Source organism: Aulostomus chinensis, chromosome 1 (genome assembly GCF_037954235.1).
Source record: "Aulostomus chinensis isolate RoL2024-O1b breed Wild chromosome 1, RoL_Achi_v1.0, whole genome shotgun sequence".
Lineage (NCBI taxonomy): Eukaryota > Metazoa > Chordata > Actinopteri > Syngnathiformes > Aulostomidae > Aulostomus > Aulostomus chinensis.
In genome coordinates this window covers 28,955,184-28,978,814 of record NC_141320.1, presented here as the reverse complement: position 1 = coordinate 28,978,814, position 23,631 = coordinate 28,955,184, and the positions used below count along the sequence as shown (strand labels likewise).

General features: G+C 43.7%; 1 non-coding gene across 1 annotated transcript; it reads right to left on the bottom strand.

Annotated features, from left to right (window-relative positions):
- Positions 1-23,239: 23,239 nt before the first annotated feature.
- On the bottom strand, positions 23,240-23,403 carry LOC147271082 (U1 spliceosomal RNA). The gene has a single exon (XR_015116716.1). It is a non-coding gene; the product is annotated as a U1 spliceosomal RNA (small nuclear RNA).
- Positions 23,404-23,631: the final 228 nt, after the last annotated feature.

Genomic DNA, 23,631 nt, shown 5'->3' with positions numbered 1-23,631 from the left:
CTCAAAATAATGCGACAGTGATGTCGGAAGAATTTCTAATGATCTCAAAATGATGTGACAGTAATGGAGTGAAAGTTTCGAACAACCTCAAAGTGATGCTGACAGTCATGTAGTAAGAGATGCTAATGAACTCAAATTAATGCTACAGTGATGTCGTCAGAATTGCTAATAAACTCAAAATGATGCTAACAGTAATGTAGTGACAGTTGCTAATAAACTCAAAGTGATGCTGACAGTAATGTAGGAAGAAACTTAAACTTACTACGAAACTTAAAATAATGCAACAATAATGTAGTAAGAGTTGCTACGAACCTCAAAATAATGTGACAGTGATGTCAGAAGAATTGCTAATGATCTCAAAATGATGCTGACAGTAATATAGTAAGAGTTGCTAATAACCTCAATATAATGCTACAGTGATTTCGTAAGAATTGCTGATGATCTCAAAATGATGCGACAGTGATGTAATCAGAATTGCTAATGAACTCGAAATGATGCTAAAGATAATTGAGTGAAAGTTTCAAATGACCTCAAAGTGATGCCGACAGTCATGTAGTAAGAGTTGCTACGAACCTCCAAATAATGCGACAGTGATGTCGGAAGAATTGCTAATGATCTCAAAATGATGCGACAGTGATGGAGTAAGAATTGCTAATGAACTCAAAATGATGCTAACAGTAATGGAGTGAAACTTTCGAATAACCTCAAAGTGATGCTGACAGTCATGTAGTAAGAGTTGCTACGAACCTTAAAATAATGCAACAGTGATGTCAGAAGAATTGCTCATGATCTCAAAATTATGCGACAGTGATGTCGTACGAACTGCTAATGAACTCAAAATGATGCTAACAGTAATGGAGTGTAAGTTTCGAATAACCTAAAAATGATGCTGACAGTAATATAGTAAGAGTTGCTAATAACCTCAAAATAATGCTACAGTGATTTCGTAAGAATTGCTGATGATCTCAAAATTATGCGACAGTGATGTAATCAGAATTGCTAATGAACTCGAAATGATGCTAAAGATAATTGAGTGAAAGTTTCAAATGACCTCAAAGTGATGCCGACAGTCATGTAGTAAGAGTTGCTACGAACCTCCAAGTAATGCGACAGTGATGTCGGAAGAATTGCTCATGATCTCAAAATTATGCGACAGTGATGTCGTACGAACTGCTAATGAACTCAAAATGATGCTAACAGTAATGGAGTGTAAGTTTCGAATAACCTAAAAATGATGCTGACAGTAATATAGTAAGAGTTGCTAATAACCTCAAAATAATGCTACAGTGATTTCGTAAGAATTGCTGATGATCTCAAAATTATGCGACAGTGATGTAATCAGAATTGCTAATGAACTCGAAATGATGCTAAAGATAATTGAGTGAAAGTTTCAAATGACCTCAAAGTGATGCTTACAGTCATGTAGTAAGAGTTGCTACGAACCTCCAAGTAATGCGACAGTGATGTCGGAAGAATTGCTAATGATCTCAAAATGATGCGACAGTGATGGAGTAAGAATTGATAATGAACTCAAAATGATGCTAACAGTAATGTAGTGATAGTTGCTAATCAAGTCAGTGATGCTTACAGTAATGTAGTGAAAGTTTCGAATAACCTCAAAGTGATGCTGACAGTCATGTGGTTAGAGTTGCGAGTAACCTAAAAATGATGCTGACAGTGATGTAGTAAGAGTTGCTAATAACCTCAAAATAATGCGAGTTATGTCGTAAGAATTGCTAATAAACTCAAAATGATGCTCACAGTAATGTAGTGATAGTTGCAAATAAACTACATGATGTTTGCAGTCATGTAGTAAGTGTTTTGAAAAACCTCAAAGTGATGCTGACAGTCATGTAGTAAGAGTTGCTACTAACGTCAAAATAATGCTACAGTGATGTTGTAAGAATTGCTAATGAACTCAAAATGATGTTGACGGTAATCTAGTAAGAGCTGCTAATAACCTCAAAATGATGCTGACAGGAATGTAGTAAGTCTGCTACTAACCTTAAAATAATGCCAATGATGTTGTAAGAGTTACAACGAACCTCAAAATAATGTGACAGTGATGTAGTACGAATGGCTAATGATCTGAAATGATGGGACAGTGATGTAGTCAGAATTGCTAATGAACTTAAAATGATGCTAACAGTAATGTAGTGAAAGATGCGAGTAACCTCAAAGTGATGCTGAAAGTCATGTGGTTACAGTTGCGAGTAACCTAAAAATGAGGCTGACAGTAATGTAGTAAGAGCTGCGAATGAACTCAAAATAATGCGACAGTGATGTCGGAAGAATTTCTAATGATTTCTAAATGATGCGACAGTGATGTACTAAGAATTGCTAATAACCTCAAAATAATGCTAGTGATGTCGTAAGAATTGCTAATGAACTCATTAATGAACTCAAAATGATGCTAACAGTAATGGAGTGAAAGTTTCGAATAACCTCAAAGTGATGCTGACAGTAATGTCGGAAGAATTGCTAATGAACTCAAAATGATGCTCACAGTAATGTAGTAAGAGTTGAAACTAGAACAACAAACGGTCCTCTGATGGTTGGACAGGTTGGTTTGGTCCGTCCTCTCACTCATCATTAAAAGCCCTTATTACTCATCATTCATCCAATCTGACACTCACGTCTGCAGTGGGGAATCCCCAGCAACCCGCGGCCCACATGGAGCAGTCTCGGCCAATCTCATGGGGCCTGCAGCGGCACCGACCACCAAATGGCTCGCAGGTGTCACTCTCAGCTCCAACCTCATGGCAGGCACAAGGCAGGGCGCCGTTGTTGAAGAGAGCCCAAGAGACACAGCTGAGCTGAGACAGAATGGAGACGAAGGACAGGAGGGACGACAGAGAAAAAGGAAACGTTAGCGAGACATTTTAGGAAAATTAGTTTAGTGGGGAAAAGGTTCTTAGCCAAACTTGTTCAATGGAAGGACAACAAAAAAACAAAGATCTTCAAAAGAAAATTAGCACAAAATGAAACCCTGCAAGAGAAAGTAAATCAAGAACTAAATATTCTTGAGGCTCAGGTCTTTAGTTCCAATGCTTGTAAATGACATCTGAATGCATTCACAACCCAAATCTGAGCAGACAGAAGCGTCCCAGTCAGGCCCAGTTTAGTTCCTCTAGAACATTCAGGGATACAGAACAGGGACCAACTCAGGCTGAGAGACACCGACTTGACATGAAAGCTGTTGAGGCCACAGTTGCTGATGAAGTGGTCAGATTTCTCCAGTGGTTCTTGGTTCAGGGAGCTGGAGCTGGAGCTGCTCTCAGGCACCACCAGGACGTGATCCTGGACAGACAGAAGGAAGAAGTCCAGGCCTGACAGAAGAGAAGGAGGCACAGAGTAGAAACAGCAGATACGTGTCAGGAAAGGGAGAGGGTATCAGTCCAGCAGAGGAGCAGGAAACCTACCACCACAGGGCTCTGCCTGCAGGAACCTGCAGGTGAGGAGGACCTGGTGGTCCGGCACATCCAGAATGATCTGGTTTTCAGACACCGGCACGTTTCGGCAGCCGTAAGCGTGGGGACAGAAGGAGGCGTTGGCGTGGCCTGAAAGACACAAACAACCATCTCCATTTGAATGTTTCTCAAACAGCCGGAGCAGGAAAGCTAAGATGAATCAAAGATCCTCCACCCTGCCAGATCCGACCCTGGTAATGTAGACCTGCACAGGGTGGGTGGGGTGGAGCGGCTGGTGGTGGTGGAGGATGAAGACGTATCTGCCCAAAGCCTGGACACGGTGGAGTCTACCGCAGCGTTCTGAGTAGAAGGATGAGAGCGATGTTCAATGGTACATGTTTTCTTTCCTGAACCGCCGATGTTTCCAATCACGAATCTCAGTCATGAGATTTGAACATCATGGAGGAGTTCAAAAGTGTCAAACTGGGCCGGTCTCCATTTTATGAGTCCAGAGACCGAGGATAAAACTACAAGTCCCTGGTTCAGATTTGACTCGTCTGAATCCAAACACGGCAGCGTTCTTCCACCAGGCCAGATGAGTTGATCATGATAACAAGATATCTTCATGCTACTACAACACACAAACTCATCACAAGAAAAGACTTCATGGTGGAACAACAAATCTCCTCCCAATGGGAAAAACATTGAGTTGAACAATCAACTTTTCCATGATGACATGGAGAGCTTGGCAGCAGCAGCAGGCTTCCATTGGGGGCTGATATGCCAGCTCCACTTAGCCTTCTTTGGAATGGTTTCACCTGGAGTGATGCTATTATTGAGACCTTTTATCTGGAACAACACCACCTGCATGGAGACTGAGGACTTCAACAGATGCAGATGTTGACCCAGAATAAATCTAAATATTCCAGATGTGATAAATCAATCCAGCAGCAGTGGTGGGAGCGTCGTAAACTCCCTCACTCAGCAGCCGTCAGCCTCCGTACCTGCACGGAGTCCAGCCTGATGTGGTCTCTGTTGCCTGCTCCCAGAGGTGGTCTGTCACCTCTGAACCAGGGGGCTCATCTCTCTGGTGGGACGGCAGTGGAGGAGCTGCAGCGGGGGAGGCCAGGATGGGCTCCTGTAGGAGGAGCTCTGGCCCTCCTTCAGCACCAGCCAGTGGGAGGGAGTTTGGAAACGTGAGGGGACACAGGAGGAGCTACAGGGGGAGGGAAGGTGGATCAGAACCGTTCTAACAAGAGCGCTGAGGGGACACAGGAGGAGCTACAGGGGGAGGGAAGGTGGATCAGAACCCTTCTCACAAGAGCGCTGAAGGGACACAGGAGGAGCTACAGGGGGAGGGAAGGTGGATCAGAACCGTTCTAACAAGAGCGATGAGGGGACACAGGAGGAGCTGCAGGGGGAGGGAAGGTGGATCGGAACCGTTCTAACAAGAGCGCTGAGGGGACACAGGAGGAGCTACAGGGGGAGGGAAGGTGGATCGGAACCGTTCTAACAAGAGCACTGAGGGGACACAGGAGGAGCTACAGGGGGAGGGAAGGTGGATCAGAACCCTTCTGACAAGAACGCTGAGGGGACACAGGAGGAGCTACAGGGGGAGGGAAGGTGGATCAGAACCCTTCTGACAAGAGCGCTGAGGGGACACAGGAGGAGCTACAGGGGAGGCAAGGTGGATCAGAACCCTTCTGACAAGAGCGCTGAGGGGACACAGGAGGAGCTACAGGGGGAGGGAAGGTGGATCAGAACCGTTCTAACAAGAGCGCTGAGGGGACACAGGAGGAGCTACAGGGGGAGGGAAGGTGGATCAGAACCGTTCTAACAAGAACGCTGAGGGGACACAGGACGAGCTACAGGGGGAGGGAAGGTGGATCAGAAACCTTCTAACAAGAGCACTGAGGGGACACAGGAGGAGCTGCAGGGGGAGGGAAGGTGGATCAGAACCGATCTAAGAAGAGCACTGAGGGGACACAGGAGGAGCTACAGGGGGAGGGAAGGTGGATCAGAACCGTTCTAACAAGAGCGCTGAGGGGACACAGGAGGAGCTACAGGGGGAGGGAAGGTGGATCAGAACCGTTCTAACAAGAGCGCTGAGGGGACACAGGAGGAGCTACAGGGGGAGGGAAGGTGGATCAGAACCGTTCTAACAAGAGCGCTGTCCCACTAATATTCCTCACCAGAATCCTGTCAGGGGGGAACCGTCCATGGGTGTTGATGCAGCGGACTGAAGGTTCAACGTAGTCCATGCTGAACTGGTCTTTAGGCACCAGGTGGACTTTGTGCTAAAAACAGCAGAAAAAAAAGACAAAAAGGGGAGAATTTTAACAAAAGTATTCAAATGAGCTGAAGATCAAAATACAAAAAGTAAATCAAGGTTTTTTTCAAATGATTGCCAGCTATTTAGCTCAGAGAAGGACAAATGTCAATCAAGATGTCAGAATGGAACGATCCCACTGGCTTCTGGTCAAGGGAACCATGGAGATGCTAACTTCCTGTTGGACTATCAGGGTGTCTCATCCCTGACATGCTAACTTCCTGTTGGACGATAACCGTGTCTCATCCCTGACATGCTAACTTCCTGTTGGATGATAAGCGTGTCTCATCCCTGACATGCTAACTTCCTGTTGGACGATAAGTGTGTCTCATCCCTGACATGCTAACTTCTTGTTGGACTATCAGGGTGTCTCATCCATGACATGCTAACTTCCTGTTGGACGATCAGGGTGTCTCATCCCTGACATGCTAACTTCCTGTTGGACGATCAGGGTGTCTCATCCCTGACATGCTAACTTCCTGTTGGACGATAACCGTGTCTCATCCCTGACATGCTAACTTCCTTTTGGACTATCAGGGTGTCTCATCCCTGACATGCTAACTTCCTGTTGGACTATAAAGCCTGATTTAAGCCTGATTTATGCTTCTGTGTCGAGTAGTATTCGTACCTACGCCGTCGACGCAGACCGTACGCCGTAGCCTGAAACGCGCCTCCAAAAAATCCTGCTTACGCATCGCGTCGACGCGTGGTGACGTCAACGTTGAGGACTTTGATTGGTCTGCTCAGAACGTTATTTCCGGTTCAGTCGCAGCATAACACCGCCATTTTCAAAGTTTCTGTGGTGAAGGCTCCAAGAAAAAATGGACCAAGCTGAAGAAAGGATTATCGAGGAGGTGCTCAAGTACGACCACCTCTACAACGCCTCTTCGCGGCACTACAAAGACTGACAAATGGCCAACAATTGTTGTCTGTGACCGGAAGAAAACCGAGGAATCCGACAAGAGCCCCGTAAACAATACAAAGACAAAGCCACACCCCCTAGCGGCTTGGCGGTGTATTGCAGAGCAACGTTTTCCCTCGACGCAGAATAAACCAGGCTTTCCAGTCGCACCTGTTTTTCGCGCCCGTGCCAGATAAGGACCCCCATCGGGCTGTGCCACTCTGGAGGGAGCGCGTCTCCCAGTCAGTCAGCGGAACCATGCGGATCCGGGCCGGAGCTGTGGGAAGGAGCGCCAATTGTATCGGGTTGTTGTTTTCTGGACTGCAGCAGAACAGGAGCAGCCGGGACTGGAATGTAGAAGTAGGTTATCTTGAAGTTGACTAAGTTATGGTGAACGATATTGTGGTTCAACACTTTAATGAGCTTTAAGGCAAACACATTTCATGAGGAAACAACGCCGGAATTGGACGGATTTCAGCGGCACACAACAACGTATCCGATACACCTCATTGGAAACCTGGTGGTCTAAGACTAAGAAACACCAGTCACCGTGAAGAAAGGAACTTTTAGCTGAGTACTCATGTTCTTTTCTGCAGGTTGAATGTGGCATTTGTTGGACAGAAGCGTCTCATCTCAACAAAAGCACCTCTTCAGTGCTGAGGCATGATGGGGCCAGGCATGAGAATGAAGTCCCAGATCCACCAGGATGAACTCAGGTATACAGCCACTCTCCAACTGACTCACAGTTGCTTCATTGATCATTAATTAGGGCCTGAGCCAGAAGGTACTTCTGGCGAAGACCCTATTATGTTTGCTCGGCAGAGCAACACATTAGCAGCACTAAAAACACTAAAAACACACACTAAACAGTGTCCCAGGCCCCCCCAACACCCATGAGGCAACTGGGCCAGACGGCCCGGAGCCAGTTTTCACATACACACCCATTCAAAACCTGGTATTATACTGTTCTTGCTCTCAATGAGTGCGCGCTATATGCGCATAATGCGCATAACGCGCATAATCTAATTTGACCCCCTGAACATGCATGAAATTCGCTGAAATTTGGCACAATCGTTCGGTATGTCTCAACATTCACTAATCAAAAACAAAAACGCCACTAAAGTCTATAGCGCCACCTAGGGAGCCACACAAAAAAAAGATAATTTTTTTTAATTTCGCGCGCTATAACTCCTCACACAAAACTCCCACAGACATGGGACCAACACCGTTGGACTCGTCTCATCAAGACGAACAATTCTTACACTCTGACCCCTCACCTATCTCCAACAGAATGTCCACAAATTGGACAAAACTGTCAAAATCAGGACTTTTTTTACTCCCCGAACAAAATCTATCTCCTCCTAAACCGTAAATGCCAGGGCTTCCAAACTTTCACACATTACTCTCCCAACTGTGCTCTTCAAAAATCTTTAAAGGCTAATATACTACGCGCTCGGTTTGGATTTTATAAGCCCTCAAAGTGGGGGAGACACGTTTTACGCTTACAATGGAAGTCAATGGGGAGGCCGTGTCCTCTCATGGTACATACTCTCGAACAAATGCTTCTCACGTCTATACCATACATCGCACAGCTTTTAAAAACATATCACTGTATTCCTGACAAAAATCCCTACAAAAATATGGTATTTTGTGTTACTTTCCACCAACGTAGGCCGAGTTATTCAGCTTTTACACACTACATTTCTCTTAATCCTCCACTCTCTCCACTCTAGCACAGATCAAAGAAAGTGCAGCGGGGGAGGGGTTCTTAATGGGCCAGCTGGCAGCTCTGCTCTCAGCTCTGCTCTCAGCTCTGACAGAGATGGCAGAGATTTGTTTACTGTAGTCATGGAAACCACAATTGGCACTTCTCTGCCCTCATGTACATACTCTCAAACAAACACTTGTCGCTTCTAAATTAAAACACTCACACCTTCAGAAAACACACCATTGAATTCCTGAGAAAAAACTCTACGAACTGATGTCTTTACATTACACTTTTGACCAACATATGCAGAGTTATGACTGTGTTTGTCAGTTAAACTGCCAAATCCTCCTCTGCTCTCCACTCTGACAGAGATGGCAGAGAGCGAGCAGAGAAGGGAGGGGCTCTTAAAGGGCCAGCTCTCAGCTCTGCTCTCACACTGTGCAGCGCACTGAGGCTCATATCTCCTAAACTACAAGGCCTAGGGATTTGCCGATTACACCGTTGGATTCGGGCCGGTGTCAAGGACGCGGCCGGAGGCCGCGCGGGGGCTCAGGCCCTAACAACGCTGCTTGCAGCTTTAATTCCTATTCATTTCTTCTCTCCTTCATCTTTAACCATCCAGCTTCCAGGAAGCAGATGTTGGATGAGGCTCTGCTGAATTTGATCCTGAAGGACTGCCAGCCCCTCAGCACTGTTGAGAGGGAAGGGTTCAGGGAACTGGTTCAGGTCCTTGAGCCTCATGTTTGCCAACCAGAAAGGTTTGTGTGGAAATGATCTAAAGCAGTCGTTGATATCTCCAGTTTATTTCATCTCTAATTTCAATGTATTGATTTACTCTGGGTGTCATTTTCAGACCATCAAACAAACGGTGGCCAAAAAGTACCAGGAGGAACGGGAAGGAGTGAAAAAGGAAGTCCAGCTGCCATGTGGACATCTGTGGACATGGAGGCTCCCTTGGCTCTGACCTGTCACTGCATTAGTGAGAATGAATGTGTTGGGAGTGCAAGACTTTCCACAAAGTCACCCTGCTGACAGTTTGGCCCCAGTCCAAAGAGGCCTGATGGAGGACTGGGCCATCACCAACAAAGTCAAGTGTCTTGTGAGCGACGCAGCACCAAACATGACAGCATCCACTAGACAGCTCCAAATTCACCACTCAGTCTGCACTGCACATCGTCTGAATCTAGGAGTCAGAAAATCCTGTGATCAGATCCCCCACTTCCATCATCAGACACAAAGCCAGGAACACTGTCACATCCTTCAGATCAGCACTACAGCCAAGGAGAAGCTGGCTCAGGTGCAGCAACAGATGGGAGGGCCAACCCTGAAACTCATCAGTGAGGTGCCAACACGCTGGAACAGCACACACAGCTGTCAGGGCTGCATGATGAGAGGGAACCAGTGTGGGAACCTCTGGCCTCTCTAAGACAGATTTGACTCCACTGACAGCTGAGGAGTTCACCACCATAGGAGAAGCACTTCTAGTAAACAGAGGTCATTCTAGTAGCCTGGTCCCTCTGTGGTTAAGCTATAATTTTAGGAAATATGGTCATTATTCAATGGTGACATCTCTCTGCTGAATAATGTAGAACTGAACGGATCCACTGGACCTTCTTTTTACAAACAGCAGCATGCAGCAGCTGTCCTGAGTGGAAAACTGCACATTTCTGTTGGTGAGAGTTAATCAAGCGATGGACTTTGTCTCTCAACAGAAGCTGTGTGGAAAAACCCTGCAGCAACGAGCGCTTCAGATTCTGAGAGTGATTCTTCCGCCATTGGCTGGTTTAACCTGGCGTCTGACCGTGGAGGTGGCCGAGAGGAGCGTGACATGGCTGCACAGGTAAATCAGCTAAAGCAGAGTTAGTCTTTGGCAGCAGGCCAGGCAGACAAATGCTAATGTCTCTGACTGACTGACTGATGAAGTTGGACCATTGGTCAGCCACAATGATGCATGACCACAAATAGTGGCCTGGGTCTTTATGAAGCTGACATCACTGGAGCATCATTTTGATGTCATGACCAACTCTCCCTACATCACTGTAGCATCACTGAGTTTATTAGCAACTATCACTACATTACTGTTAGCATCATCTTGAGTTCATTAGCAATTCTTCCGACATCACTGTCGCAATATTTTGAGGTTTGTAGCAACTCTTCGTACATGACTTTCAGCATCACTTTGAGGTTATTCGAAACTTTCACTACATTACTGTTAGCATCATTTTGAGTTCATTACAATTCTTACTACATCACTGTCGCATCATTTTGAGATCATTAGCAACTCTTACTACATGACTGTCAGCATCACTTTGAGGTTGTTCGAAACACTTACTACATTACTGGAAGCATCACTTAGTTGATTAGCAACTATCACTGCATTACTGTTAGCATCATTTTGAGTTAAATAGCATTTCTTATGACATCACTGTCAGCATCATTTTGAGTTCATTAGCAATTCTTCCGACATCACTTTCGCATTATTTTGAGGTTCGTAGCAACTTTTACTACATTACTGTCGCATTATTTTGAGATCATTAGCAACTCTTACTACATGACTGTCAGCATCACTTTGAGGTTATTCGAAACACTTACTACATCACTGTAAGCATCACTGAGTTTATTAGCAACTATCACTACATTACTGTTAGCATCATTTTGAGATCATTACCAATTCTTCTGACATCACTGTCGCATTATTTTGAGGTTCGTAGCAACTCTTACTACATGACTGTTGCATTATTTGAAGGTTTGTAGCAACTCTTACTGCATGACTGTCAGCTTCACTTTGAGGTTGTTCGAAACACTTACTACATTACTGTAAGCATCGCGGAGTTTATTCGCAACTATCACTACATTACTGTTAGCATCATTTTGAGTTCATTAGCAATTCTTCCGACATCACTTTCGCATTATTTTGAGGTTCGTAGCAACTCTTACTACATCACTGTAAGCATCACTGAGTTTATTAGCAACTATCACTACATTACTGTTAGCATCATTTTGAGATCATTACCAATTCTTCTGACATCACTGTCGCATTATTTTGAGGTTCGTAGCAACTCTTACTACATGACTGTTGCATTATTTGAAGGTTTGTAGCAACTCTTACTGCATGACTGTCAGCTTCACTTTGAGGTTGTTCGAAACACTTACTACATTACTGTAAGCATCGCGGAGTTTATTCGCAACTATCACTACATTACTGTTAGCATCATTTTGAGTTCATTAGCAATTCTTACGACATCACTGTAGCATTATTTTGAGGTTAGTAGCAACTCTTACTACATTACTGTTGCATTATTTTAAGGTTCGTAGCAACACTTACTACATCACTGTCAGCATCCCTTTGAGGTTATTCGAAACGTTCACTACATCACTGTTGGCATTTTGAGATAATTTCCAATTCTTCTGACATCACTGTCGCATTATTTGGAGGTTCATAGCAACTCTTACTACATTACTGTTGCATTATTTGGAGGTTCGTAGCAACTCTTTCTACATGACTGTCAGCATCACTTTGATGTTATTCGAAACACTTACTACATTACGGTCAGCATCACTTTGAGTTTATTTGCAACTATCACTACAAAACTGTTAGCATCATTTTGAGTTCATTAGCAATTCTTACTCCATTACTGTCACCATCATTTTGAGATCATTAGCATTTCTTACTACATCACTGTCTTATTATTTTGATGTTCATAGCATCTCATACTACCTTACTGTTGTAATATTTTAAGGTTCATGGCAACTCTTTCTACATGACTGTCAGCATCACTTTGAGTTCATTAGCAACTATCACTACATCACTGTCAGCATCATTTTTAGGTTACTTGCACCTCGAACTACATGACTGTCAGCATCACTATGAGGTCATTCGAAACTTTCACTCCATTACTGTTAGCATCATTTTGATTATCATTTTGACATTATTTTGAGATTAGTTGCAACTCTTACTACATTACTGTTGCATTGTTTTGAGTTTAGTAGTTTATTATCATTTTGAGGATAGTAGCAACTCTCATTACATCACTTTGGCATCATTTTGAAATTAGTAGCAACTCTCACTACATTACTGTCAGCATCATTTTGAGCATAGTAGCAACTGTCACCACATCACTGGAGCCTTATTTATTATGTTAATAGCAACTCTCATTTCATCACTTTAGAATATTTTTGAGATGAGTAGCAACTCTCACTACATCACTGTCGCATCATTTTGAGGATAGTCGCAACTCTCACCAAATCAATGTAAGCATCATTTTGAGGTTAGTAGCAACTCTCACTACATGACTGTCAGCATCATTTTGAGGTTTGTAGCAATTCTCACTTCATGACTGTTGCATCATTTTGAGGATAGTAGCAACTCTCATTACATCACTTTACCATCATTTTGAAATTAGTAGCAACTCTCAGTACATTACTGTCAGCATCATTTTGAGCATAGTAGCAACTGTCACCACATGACTGTAGCATTATTTCTTAGGTTAGTAGCAACTCTCATTTCATCACTTTCGCATCATTTTGAGATGAGTCGCAACTCTCACCACATCACTGTAAGCATAATTTTGAGGATAGTAGCAACTCTCACTACATGACTGTCAGCATCATTTTGAGATTCGTAGCAACTCTGACGACATCAATGTAAGCATCATTTTGAGGTTAGTAGCAATTCTCACTACATGACTGTCAGCATCATTTTGAGGTTTGTAGCAATTCTCACTTCATGACTGTAGCATCATTTTGAGATGAGTAGCAACTCTCACTACATCACTGTAGCATCATTTTGAGGATAGTAGCAACTCTCATTACATCACTTTAGCATCATTTTGAAATTAGTAGCAACTCTCACTACATGACTTTCAGCATCATTTTGAGGTTTGTAGCAACTCTCATTACATCACTTTAGCATCATTTTGAGGTTAGTAGCAACTCTCACTACATGACTTTCAGCATCATTTTGAGGTTTGTAGCAACTCTCACTACATGACTGTAGCATCATTTTGAGCATAGTAGCAACTCTCACCACATCACTGTAGCATCATTTTGAGGATAGTAGCAACTCTCATTACATCACTTTGGCATCATTTTGAAATTAGTAGCAACTCTCACTACATTACTGTCAGCATCATTTTGAGCATAGTAGCAACTGTCACCACATCACTGGAGCCTTATTTATTATGTTAATAGCAACTCTCATTTCATCACTTTAGAATACTTTTGAGATGAGTAGCAACTCTCACTACATCACTGTCGCATCATTTTGAGGATAGTCGCAACTCTCACCAAATCAATGTAAGCATCATTTTGAGGTTAGTAGCAACTCTCACTACATGACTGTCAGCATCATTTTGAGGTTTGTAGCAATTCTCACCTCATGACTGTAGCATCATTTTGAGTTTCGTCGCAACTCTCACTCCATTACTGTGGCATCATTTTGAGGATAGTAGGAATTCTCATTACATCACTTTCGCATCATTTTGAGATGAGTAGCAACTCTCCCAACATCACTGTAGCATCATTTCTTAGGTTAATAGCAACTCTCATTACATCACTTTCGCATCATTTTGAAATTAGTAGCAACTCTCACTACATTACTGTAGCATTATATCTTAGGTTAATAGCAACTCTCCCTACATCACTGTAGCGTCATTTCTTAGGTTCATAGCAACTCTCATCACATCACCTTAGCATCATTTTGAAGTTCGTAGCAACTCTGACGACATCAATGTAAGCATCATTTTGAGGTTCGTAGCAACTCTCACTACATGACTGTCAGCATCATTTTGAGGTTTGTAGCAATTCTCACTTCATGACTGTAGCATCATTTTGAGATGAGTAGCAACTCTCACTACATCACTGTAGCATCATTTTGAGGATAGTAGCAACTCTCATTGCATCACTTTAGCATCATTTTGAAATTAGTAGCAACTCTCACTACATTACTGTCAGCGTCATTTTGAGCATAGTAGCAACTGTCACCACATCACTGTAGCCTTATTTCTTATGTTAATAGCAACTCTCATTACATCACTTTTGAATAATTTTGAGATGAGTCGCAACTCTCACCACATCACTGTAGCATCATTTTGAGTTTCGTCGCAACTCTCACTACATTACTGTGGCATTATTTTGAGGATAGTAGCAACTGTCATTACATCACTTTCTCATCATTTTGAGATGAGTAGCAACTCTCCCAACATCACTGTAGCATCATTTCTTAGATTAGTAGCAACTCTCATTACATCACTTTCGCATCATTTTGAAATTAGTAGCAACTCTCACTATATTACTGTAGCATTATTTCTTAGGTTAGTAGCAACTCTCCCTCCATCACTGTAGCGTCATTTCGTAGGTTCGTGGCAACTCTCATGACATCACCTTAGCATCATATTGAAATTAGTAGCAACTCTCACTACATTACAGTCAGCATCATTTTGAGGTTTGTAGCAACTCTCACAACATGACTGTAGCATCATTTTGAGCATAGTAGCAACTCTCACTACATCACTGTAGCGTCATTTCGTAGGTTCGTAGCAACTCTCATTACATCACCTTAGCATCATATTGAAATTAGTAGCAACTCTCACTACATTACTGTCAGCATCATTTTTAGGTTTTTAGCAACTCGCACCACATCACTTTCGCATCATTTTGAAATTAGTAGCAACTCTCACTACATTACTGTCAGCATCATTTCGAGCTTCGTAGAAACTTTCACCACATCACTGTCAGCATCATTTTGAGGTTTGAAGCAACTCTCACTACATTACAGTATCATCATTTCTTAGGTTAGAAGAAACTCTCGTTACATCACTGTAGCATCATTTTGAGGATAGTAGCAACTCTCACCACATCACTGTAGCATCATTTTGAGGATAGTAGCAACTCTCATTACATCACTTTAGCATCATTTTGAAATTAGTAGCAACTCTAACTACATTACTGTCAGCATCATTTTTAGCATAGTAGCAACTCTCACCACATCACTGTAGCGTCATTTCTTAGGTTCGTAGCAACTCTCATTACATCACCTTAGCATCATTTTAAGTTCGTAGCAACTCTGACGACATCAATGTAAGTATCGTTTTTAGGTTTTTAGTAACTCGCACCACATCACTGTCAGCATCATTTTGAGGTTTGTAGCAACTCACACTACATGACTGTAGCATCATTTTGAGCATAGTAGCAACTCTTACCACATCACTTTCACATCATTTCTTAGGTTAGTAGCAACTGTCAATACATCACTTTCGCATCATTTCTTAGGTTCGTAGCAACTCTCATAACATCACTGTAGCATCATTTCTTAGGTTCGTAGCAACTCTCATAATATCACTTTAGCATCATTTTGAAATTAGTATCAACTCTCACTACATTACTGTCAGCATCATTTTGAGATGAGTAGCAACTCTCCCTACATCACTGTAGCGTCATTTCTTACGTTCGTAGCAACTCTCATTCCATCACCTTAGCATCATTTTGAAGTTCGTAGCAACTCTGACGAAATCAATGTAAGCATCATTTTGAGGATTGTAGCAACTCTCACTACATGACTGTAGCATCATTTTGAGCATAGTAGCAACTCTCACCACATCACTGTAGCATCATTTCTTAGGTTAGTTGCAACTCTCACTACATGACTGTAGCATCATTTTGAGCATCGTAGCAACTCTCATCACATCACTGTAGCATTATTTCTTAGGTTAGCAGCAACTCTCATTACATCACCTTTGCATCATTTTGAGATGAGTCGCAACTCTCACCAGATCACTGTAAGTATCATTTTGAGTTTCGTCGCAACTCTCACTACATCACTGTAGCATCATTTCTTAGGTTTTTCGCAACTCTCATTACATCACTTTAGCATCATTTTGAGGAAAGTAGCAACTCTCACTACATCACTGTCAGCATCATTTTGAGCATAGTAGCAACTCTCACCACATCACTGTAGCATCATTTCTTAGATTCGTCGCAACTCTCATTACATCACTTTCGCATCATTTTGAGATGAGTAACAACTCTCCCTACATCACTGTAGCGTCATTTCTTAGGTTCGTAGCAACTCTCATTACATCACCTTAGCATCATTTTGAAGTTCATTGCAACTCTGACGACATCAATGTAAGTATCGTTTTTAGGTTTTTAGTAACTCGCACCACATCACTGTCAGCATCATTTTGAGGTTTGTAGCAACTCACACTACATGACTGTAGCATCATTTTGAGCATAGTAGCAACTCTTACCACATCACTTTCACATCATTTCTTAGGTTAGTAGCAACTGTCAATACATCACTTTCGCATCATTTCTTAGGTTCGTAGCAACTCTCATAACATCACTGTAGCATCATTTCTTAGGTTCGTAGCAACTCTCATAATATCACTTTAGCCTCATTTTGAAATTAGTATCAACTCTCACTACATTACTGTCAGCATCATTTTGAGATGAGTAGCAACTCTCCCTACATCACTGTAGCGTCATTTCTTACGTTCGTAGCAACTCTCATTCCATCACCTTAGCATCATTTTGAAGTTCTTAGCAACTCTGACGAAATCAATGTAAGCATCATTTTGAGGATTGTAGCAACTCTCACTACATGACTGTAGCATCATTTTGAGCATAGTAGCAACTCTCACCACATCACTGTAGCATCATTTCTTCGGTTAGTTGCAACTCTCACTACATGACTGTAGCATCATTTTGAGCATCGTAGCAACTCTCATCACATCACTGTAGCATTATTTCTTAGGTTAGCAGCAACTCTCATTACATCACCTTTGCATCATTTTGAGATGAGTCGCAACTCTCACCAGATCACTGTAAGTATCATTTTGAGTTTCGTCGCAACTCTCACTACATCACTGTAGCATCATTTCTTAGGTTTTTCGCAACTCTCATTACATCACTTTAGCATCATTTTGAGGAAAGTAGCAACTCTCACTACATCACTGTCAGCATCATTTTGAGCATAGTAGCAACTCTCACCACATCACTGTAGCATCATTTCTTAGATTCGTCGCAACTCTCATTACATCACTTTCGCATCATTTTGAGATGAGTAACACCTCTCCCTACATCACTGTAGCGTCATTTCTTAGGTTCGTAGCAACTCTCATTACATCACCTTAGCATCATTTTGAAGTTCATTGCAACTCTGACGACATCAATGTACATGTTACTACATGACTGTTGCATTATTTAAATGTTTTGGCCTTTCTACCTCAGCAGCACTCAAGGAGCTGAACAATGTCCTCTCATTCACACACACTCACACAATGATGCTGAAGGCTGCCATGCAAGGAGCCAACCTACTCATCAGAAGTATTTAGGGGTTCAGTCTCTTACTCAAGGACACTTTGACATGGTCACTGGAGAAAGTGAGGATCAAACCAGCCACCCTTTGGTTGCCAGACGGCCACGCTACTCCTGAGTCATGTGACCTGGATAAGATGGTGAACTACAGCTGATCGCCATGCTAGCAAACCCCCTTTTGTTTGGTTTGGTTGTTGTTTAGTGACTGTGGATGAATACACAGGAGAAGTTGAGCATAAATTTGTGTTCCCTGTTCACTTGAATATATGCAGGAGTGTGAGGTGGAAATAATAGTTGGAGGAGAATGAGAGTTCAGTCTCAGCGCTATGACCTGTGCTGACACTAAAACATGTCAGCCACAGAACAAAGATGGCAGTCCTCTGGGAAAGCAGGTACACCACACATACATGAAGAAACCCTACAGGAAACAAATATGTTGCCAGAGACTTTTACTCTGTTTTTGTTGTTTACCCAAGAACAGGATTGGAGGGAGACTGATGGTCGCTGTTTGGGTTTTTGGAAAACAAGGAGGCTGTGGGTTCAAGCTGGATTCTCAGAGACGATTTCCCCAACCTCTACATTGGCATCTACACTGTCATCCAGTCACGTGACTGAAGTCATCCAGTCATGTGACTGAAGTCATCCAGTCATGTCAGTGATGTCACTTGGCAGGACTCTCATTGCCGTCTCATTCCAGAAAAGAATCCAGACTCCACCTGTGGCTCCATGATAACTGATGGACCTCTGGTTGGAGGCTGGACGATGATGTTTGGACTGGAAGGAAAACTCCTTGTCCAAATTCCATTGTGTTCAAGTTTAAAGTCCCACAATCAGAAGTAGCTGAATCTGACAGGTGGAGGTTTGGAACTACAAGATGGTGATGTTTTCTTGACTTGATGCTCTGACTGTCAGGGTGGATGACAGCTTCTTCTGCTGCTGCATCTGAGTGGCTATGATTGGAGGTTTTACCCTCCAAGGTTGTTTGGTTCCAGGGGACATTTTAAAATTCCAGTCCCCAACCTGGGCTGTTCTGAAACTCTTCTCCTGAATCACTCCTGAGCTGCAGCAAGAACAAATACCAGTGCCAACCAGATCAACTTAATGGCTGCTAACAGCCTCAGACACTTGATTTCCATCAATCTGGAGCCAAGAAGGCCCTCACCTGTGGTTCTCCTCCAGGAGGGTCCAGGTTCTGCCATTGGGGCTCCTGGTGCCACTGCCAGAGAGCCTCAGCTGCACACTGCAACATTTCAACAGGAGATTGACATTCCTTCAAATGTCCTGACATCTGATTCCAATGGTTCTGTTCCATCTTTATATTTTAAAATGAATCACACAATGAAAGCTGCCTCAGCTGGTTTAAGAGAGAGAACAAGCTAAGAGATCTGAAACCAGTAAAATATGCTTTTCTGTGTGCAAACTAGTGAGGGGCATGGAAGGATATTTACCACCAATACAGAACCCAGACTTTAGTCATGTGATGAGATGGAGTCTCTGATTATGAAGTTAATGGACAAAATGTGAATTGAAAGAAAACACATTCCTTCAGCAGACTTTGATCCAACATTGTAGTTAGAGTTTGGTGGCTGCTCCATGTTGGAGGAAACCAGGCGATGTTGGGACATCACAGGGAAGCTCCTTTGCCTCCTCTGCTGCCAGTTCAACCACTCACTCCCATCAGTGGAGAGCAGCTTCAACTGGGTTTGGAATGTACCATTGTGGATGCATAGGAATGTGGAGAAAATGTCCTTTGTCAGAAGTGGGATTTGAACCCACGCCTGCAGGAGAGACTGCGACCTGAACGCAGCGCCTTAGACCGCTCGGCCATCCTGACAGACACTGACAGTTGCAGACTTCAATATCAAATGAATTAATTCACTGACAAAGTAGAATTTTTTCCACAGGAGCTACTGGCTCCTTAGTTGTTACATTTATTGTTAACATTAAACACACAGTCTGAGTTCATGGCAGTAAGAAATGAACCAGAACATTTGAACCACGTAACATCTCTTGATCAGTTTGTTACATGGGACACATTCCAGACAGGAAGGTCCTTCTGAGACTTGAACTCTGATCACTGGATCCGGAGTCCAGAGGGCTCACCCTTCCACCCTGGAACCAAACACAAGGAGGAGGTTCCTCTAAATACAACTTGACATTACCTGCAATCAACCTGTTGCTATGTGGAGGTTCATCTTGCTCTTGTTCCAGACTACATTGGCAAAAGGAACAAGAACCACAAGGAAATCATGGAACTCCAGATTGATTCAGGACTTTCTAACTCCATCGTATGACCTGGGAGCAAAGACTGGCCAGGCCTTCCTTAATTTATCAGTTAATTACTGCTTCAACAAACATGCCACTTAATTAAGTTACCAGAATTTCTCTCATTGAAAAACCCACCAGCCTGATTTCTTGACATGACATGAAAAATTCTCCAAGAACCCACAGTTGGGTGGAAAGATACCAGGTTAACCAGGAGGAGTCCTGTTCCTGAACCATGGATGGAACAAAGTCCACTGGAAAACTCAGCAGTTCCTGAGTGCCAGATCCATCCGGGAGCTTGGGTCTCCCCTTGACTGTGGTGATCCATGAGATCAAGGAGGACAGAGGGAAGAAGGATCCTGTTGGAGATCTCCTCCCTTCTTCCTCCACTTCACTACTACTTGGATGTCAGGAATATGAGGTACTTTACTCAAATGACGTATTAGGAGTTTCCTGTTTGACAAGAAGGAAGTCAGAGGTTCATCCCTCACTTGTTGGTGGTGCCCTCAACCTGCTGAGAGCATCACTTAGTTCTCTACAGAGAAACATGGCAGCTCTGCTGAAGGCTGCAGGAAACCTGCTGGAACTGAGACTTGGACTCAGGTCACTGGATTCAAAGTCCAGGGTGCCAACAGGTCCACCAGGGCATCTGTGCTTTACTTACCGTGTAAAAAAGGACCACAGTGGTCGTCTGGTTTTAATTTAACAAACAAATACGGTTGAAAACTTTGAGACAGAGACACAGGGCTCTTATTTGAAGGGCCATGGGATGGGAAATATCCCAGACCTCTGAGATCAGAGCGCTCACTTTGATCTCAGGGTCCTGACTTTGGGGGTTCTTCCTTTGGTCTTCAAATACTTGTGGTTTTTATTGGCATAACTTTCAACTTGCATGCAAAAAGAGAATCACAGTCGATGGAAACCCAGCAGACAGTGTTTATTTCTAATAAATCAGACAATCGCACAAATGAGAATGAAAGGAAAAAACAATAAAAGGTTTTAAAAACCTTCTCCACTCTAAAGCTTTTTAAAGTTCATTTGAAGGTTCAAAGGTGGAGGTGAGGAGGTCACCCTGATCCTCCCTGTCGTCACTGCCAGGATTCTTTCTTCTGGTGCTGTGGTTCTTCTGATGAAGGGGGCGTGATGTTTGCTGTCTCAGGCTCCACCAAATGTCCTCTTTAGGACGCCACAATGTGGCCTCTTCACTGCTCCATCTTCCCTGCATCGGAGACACCAGGGTTCCTCCTGGTGCCGACCCCATCGTCCTTCTACCCAATGGTGCGGCCATGGATCCTCAGAGGACGCTGGGATCCTTCTTCTCATCAGAGCCACAGTTTTTCCTGTAGGGAACAACAGGAGCTTTGTTGTAATGTTTTGCTCTGTGTTTCCTGCTCAGAGCGTCAGGATCTGTGACGCCATCTTGTGGTAGGGGGTCATCATCTTGTTGTGTGGTAGTGGATTCATTGATCTGCTGTTTCAACACATTCAAGTTCATTATCCTACAAGTCAAAGTACATTTGGTGTGGAGTTTTAGTTTCTGGCCTCAATCATAACGTGTGCCTTTCTTCTTCATGAACATTTCTCAGCTTTGTAAGTTTATTCTAGTTTTTCTTCCTCACTTTTCTATTCCATTGTTGAAGATTCTACTGCAGGTTGGAGTTCCCTGTTGACTGAAGCAGAAACAGGAACAACAAGCTGGAGGCTGTCAGAGCTCCAAGTTGGGGGCTGATATGAAAGTAGGAGATTAACACATCCAGGTTAGCATCCCTCTCAGAAGCTGCTACTTTAGCTCTTCAGAATACAGCAGCCTAGCATAGCTTCATCTGGCCAGTTAGTGGCCCACTTTGATGTCTGGGATATCAGGTTCAAGGTTCTTCACAGCTCTGAATGAAGGCTTTCTAAAGTGTTAACCAGTACTCCAGTTGTAAAAAACAATCAGGGGGGATGGTAGATTTTGATGTTTAGGAACAGATCATTTGTGCTGATGACAGCGCATCAGGTGAGAGACCAACAGTGTACCCTTACTCCTCTCAAACAACATGCATGCTATGGATATTACCTGTCTGCTACTCCTGTCATTGATCTTGACCAAGCCCCCAGGCTGACACTGCTACCACTGCTCCTACATAGTTAGAGTCAAATGCAGAGGACATTTTCCCACCGGGTGCAAGGGCAACTTCATACTCATGCTACCTATAAATCTGGGAATTCTTCTATATTTTGAAACAAAACATTCTCAAGTCAAGTCCATTTTAATTAAAGTGCAAGAGCAAAAGAATGAAACAAATGTACTGTGGCAGGATAGCGCTACACTCCCCACCATGAGGGAGAGTGTGGCAGACGATAGTGAGTGGTCACCTAGAAGTAGACCTGGTCCGACCCTTCTCCGTCCTTTCCACTTCCTCTCCCTCCTTTACGGAGCCTACAGCCGTGCGTGGTGGCGTCTCGCTGGTCAGCAGATCGGTTACAAACAAAGGTATGCTTGCTTGCTCTGCTCCATTATTCAGTGTCATGGGCCCCCTGTTTACTCCGGTTTTGCTCCGTCCAGCGGTGTGGTGTTACCGGGAGCTGGGCTGTCTCCCTTGGGCCGGTGTGTGCGTGGTGCGCTTTCTGTGGGTAAGACGCGTAGTTGTCTGCCTTTCATATCAAGCTGCCAATGATCTGTGGTGTTCTGATTATCCTCTCCCGGCCATCGTTTGTGTAGTCTGGGCTGCGGGCTTCCTCCTCCTGCCTCGTCTGACGCCACGATTCTGCTCTCCGGTAGGAAATGTTTTTGCTTACGGTCATGTAGTAAGAGTTGCTACTAACCTCAAAATAATGCTACAGTGATGTAAGAAGAACTGCTAATGATCTCAAAATGATGCGACAGTGATGCAGTAAGAATTGCTAATAACTCAAAATGATTTGAACTGTAATGTAGTGAAAGTTTCAAATAACCTCAAAGTGATGCTGACAGTCATGTAGTAAGAGTTGAGAGTCCGAGTTTTCCAAGTTGATCTCCTCCCACGCATGAATTCTCTGGTATCCTTCCACTTACTGCGAAGACGAGCCGTGGATGTATTGTCCTGAGCCCAGGGCTTGTCAGATACCATGACCCTCAACTAAATGTGGCAGAAACACTGCCCTCTTCATTTAGGGCTGGAAGGTGTGAGAAATACTGGGAGCTCATCGAGGCTACGTCCTCCGCGGTCTCCTCAGGCTGGCCAGCACAAGATTAGACCGCCAACTGGCCGGTACAGGCGGTCACCGTTGTTGCCGCCGTCATCTGCCTTTCTTTCTTTCTTTCTTTCTTTTGTTTTTTCACATGATCACAGGGGAGAGCACGGATGCAGTCCCCCACTGTCAGAAATTATGCAGTTGAGATTCCCACATTTGGGGAATTCACCAGGGTCAGCACAGCCCCAGTGCAATGGCTGAGCCTCACCCGGGGAGAACCACCTTGCTGATCATGGTATCTCCCCTGCCAGGTAAGTATGACTCGCTGAGCTTAGGAACAGACATGAGCTCCAGGGACACAGCCTTCTGACTGACAGGCAGGGAGGCCGACACAGCGCCTGATCTTTCCTACCTTGTGCCAATCTGCCACGTGCGCAGCCCCCTTTGTTTCTCACAACGATGCCGGATGTCGGATATCGGATATCCCAAGCCCGGGAAGCTCGACCGATGCCGTTTTCAAGGCTCACCTTGTCGCATAGAGTTTCTG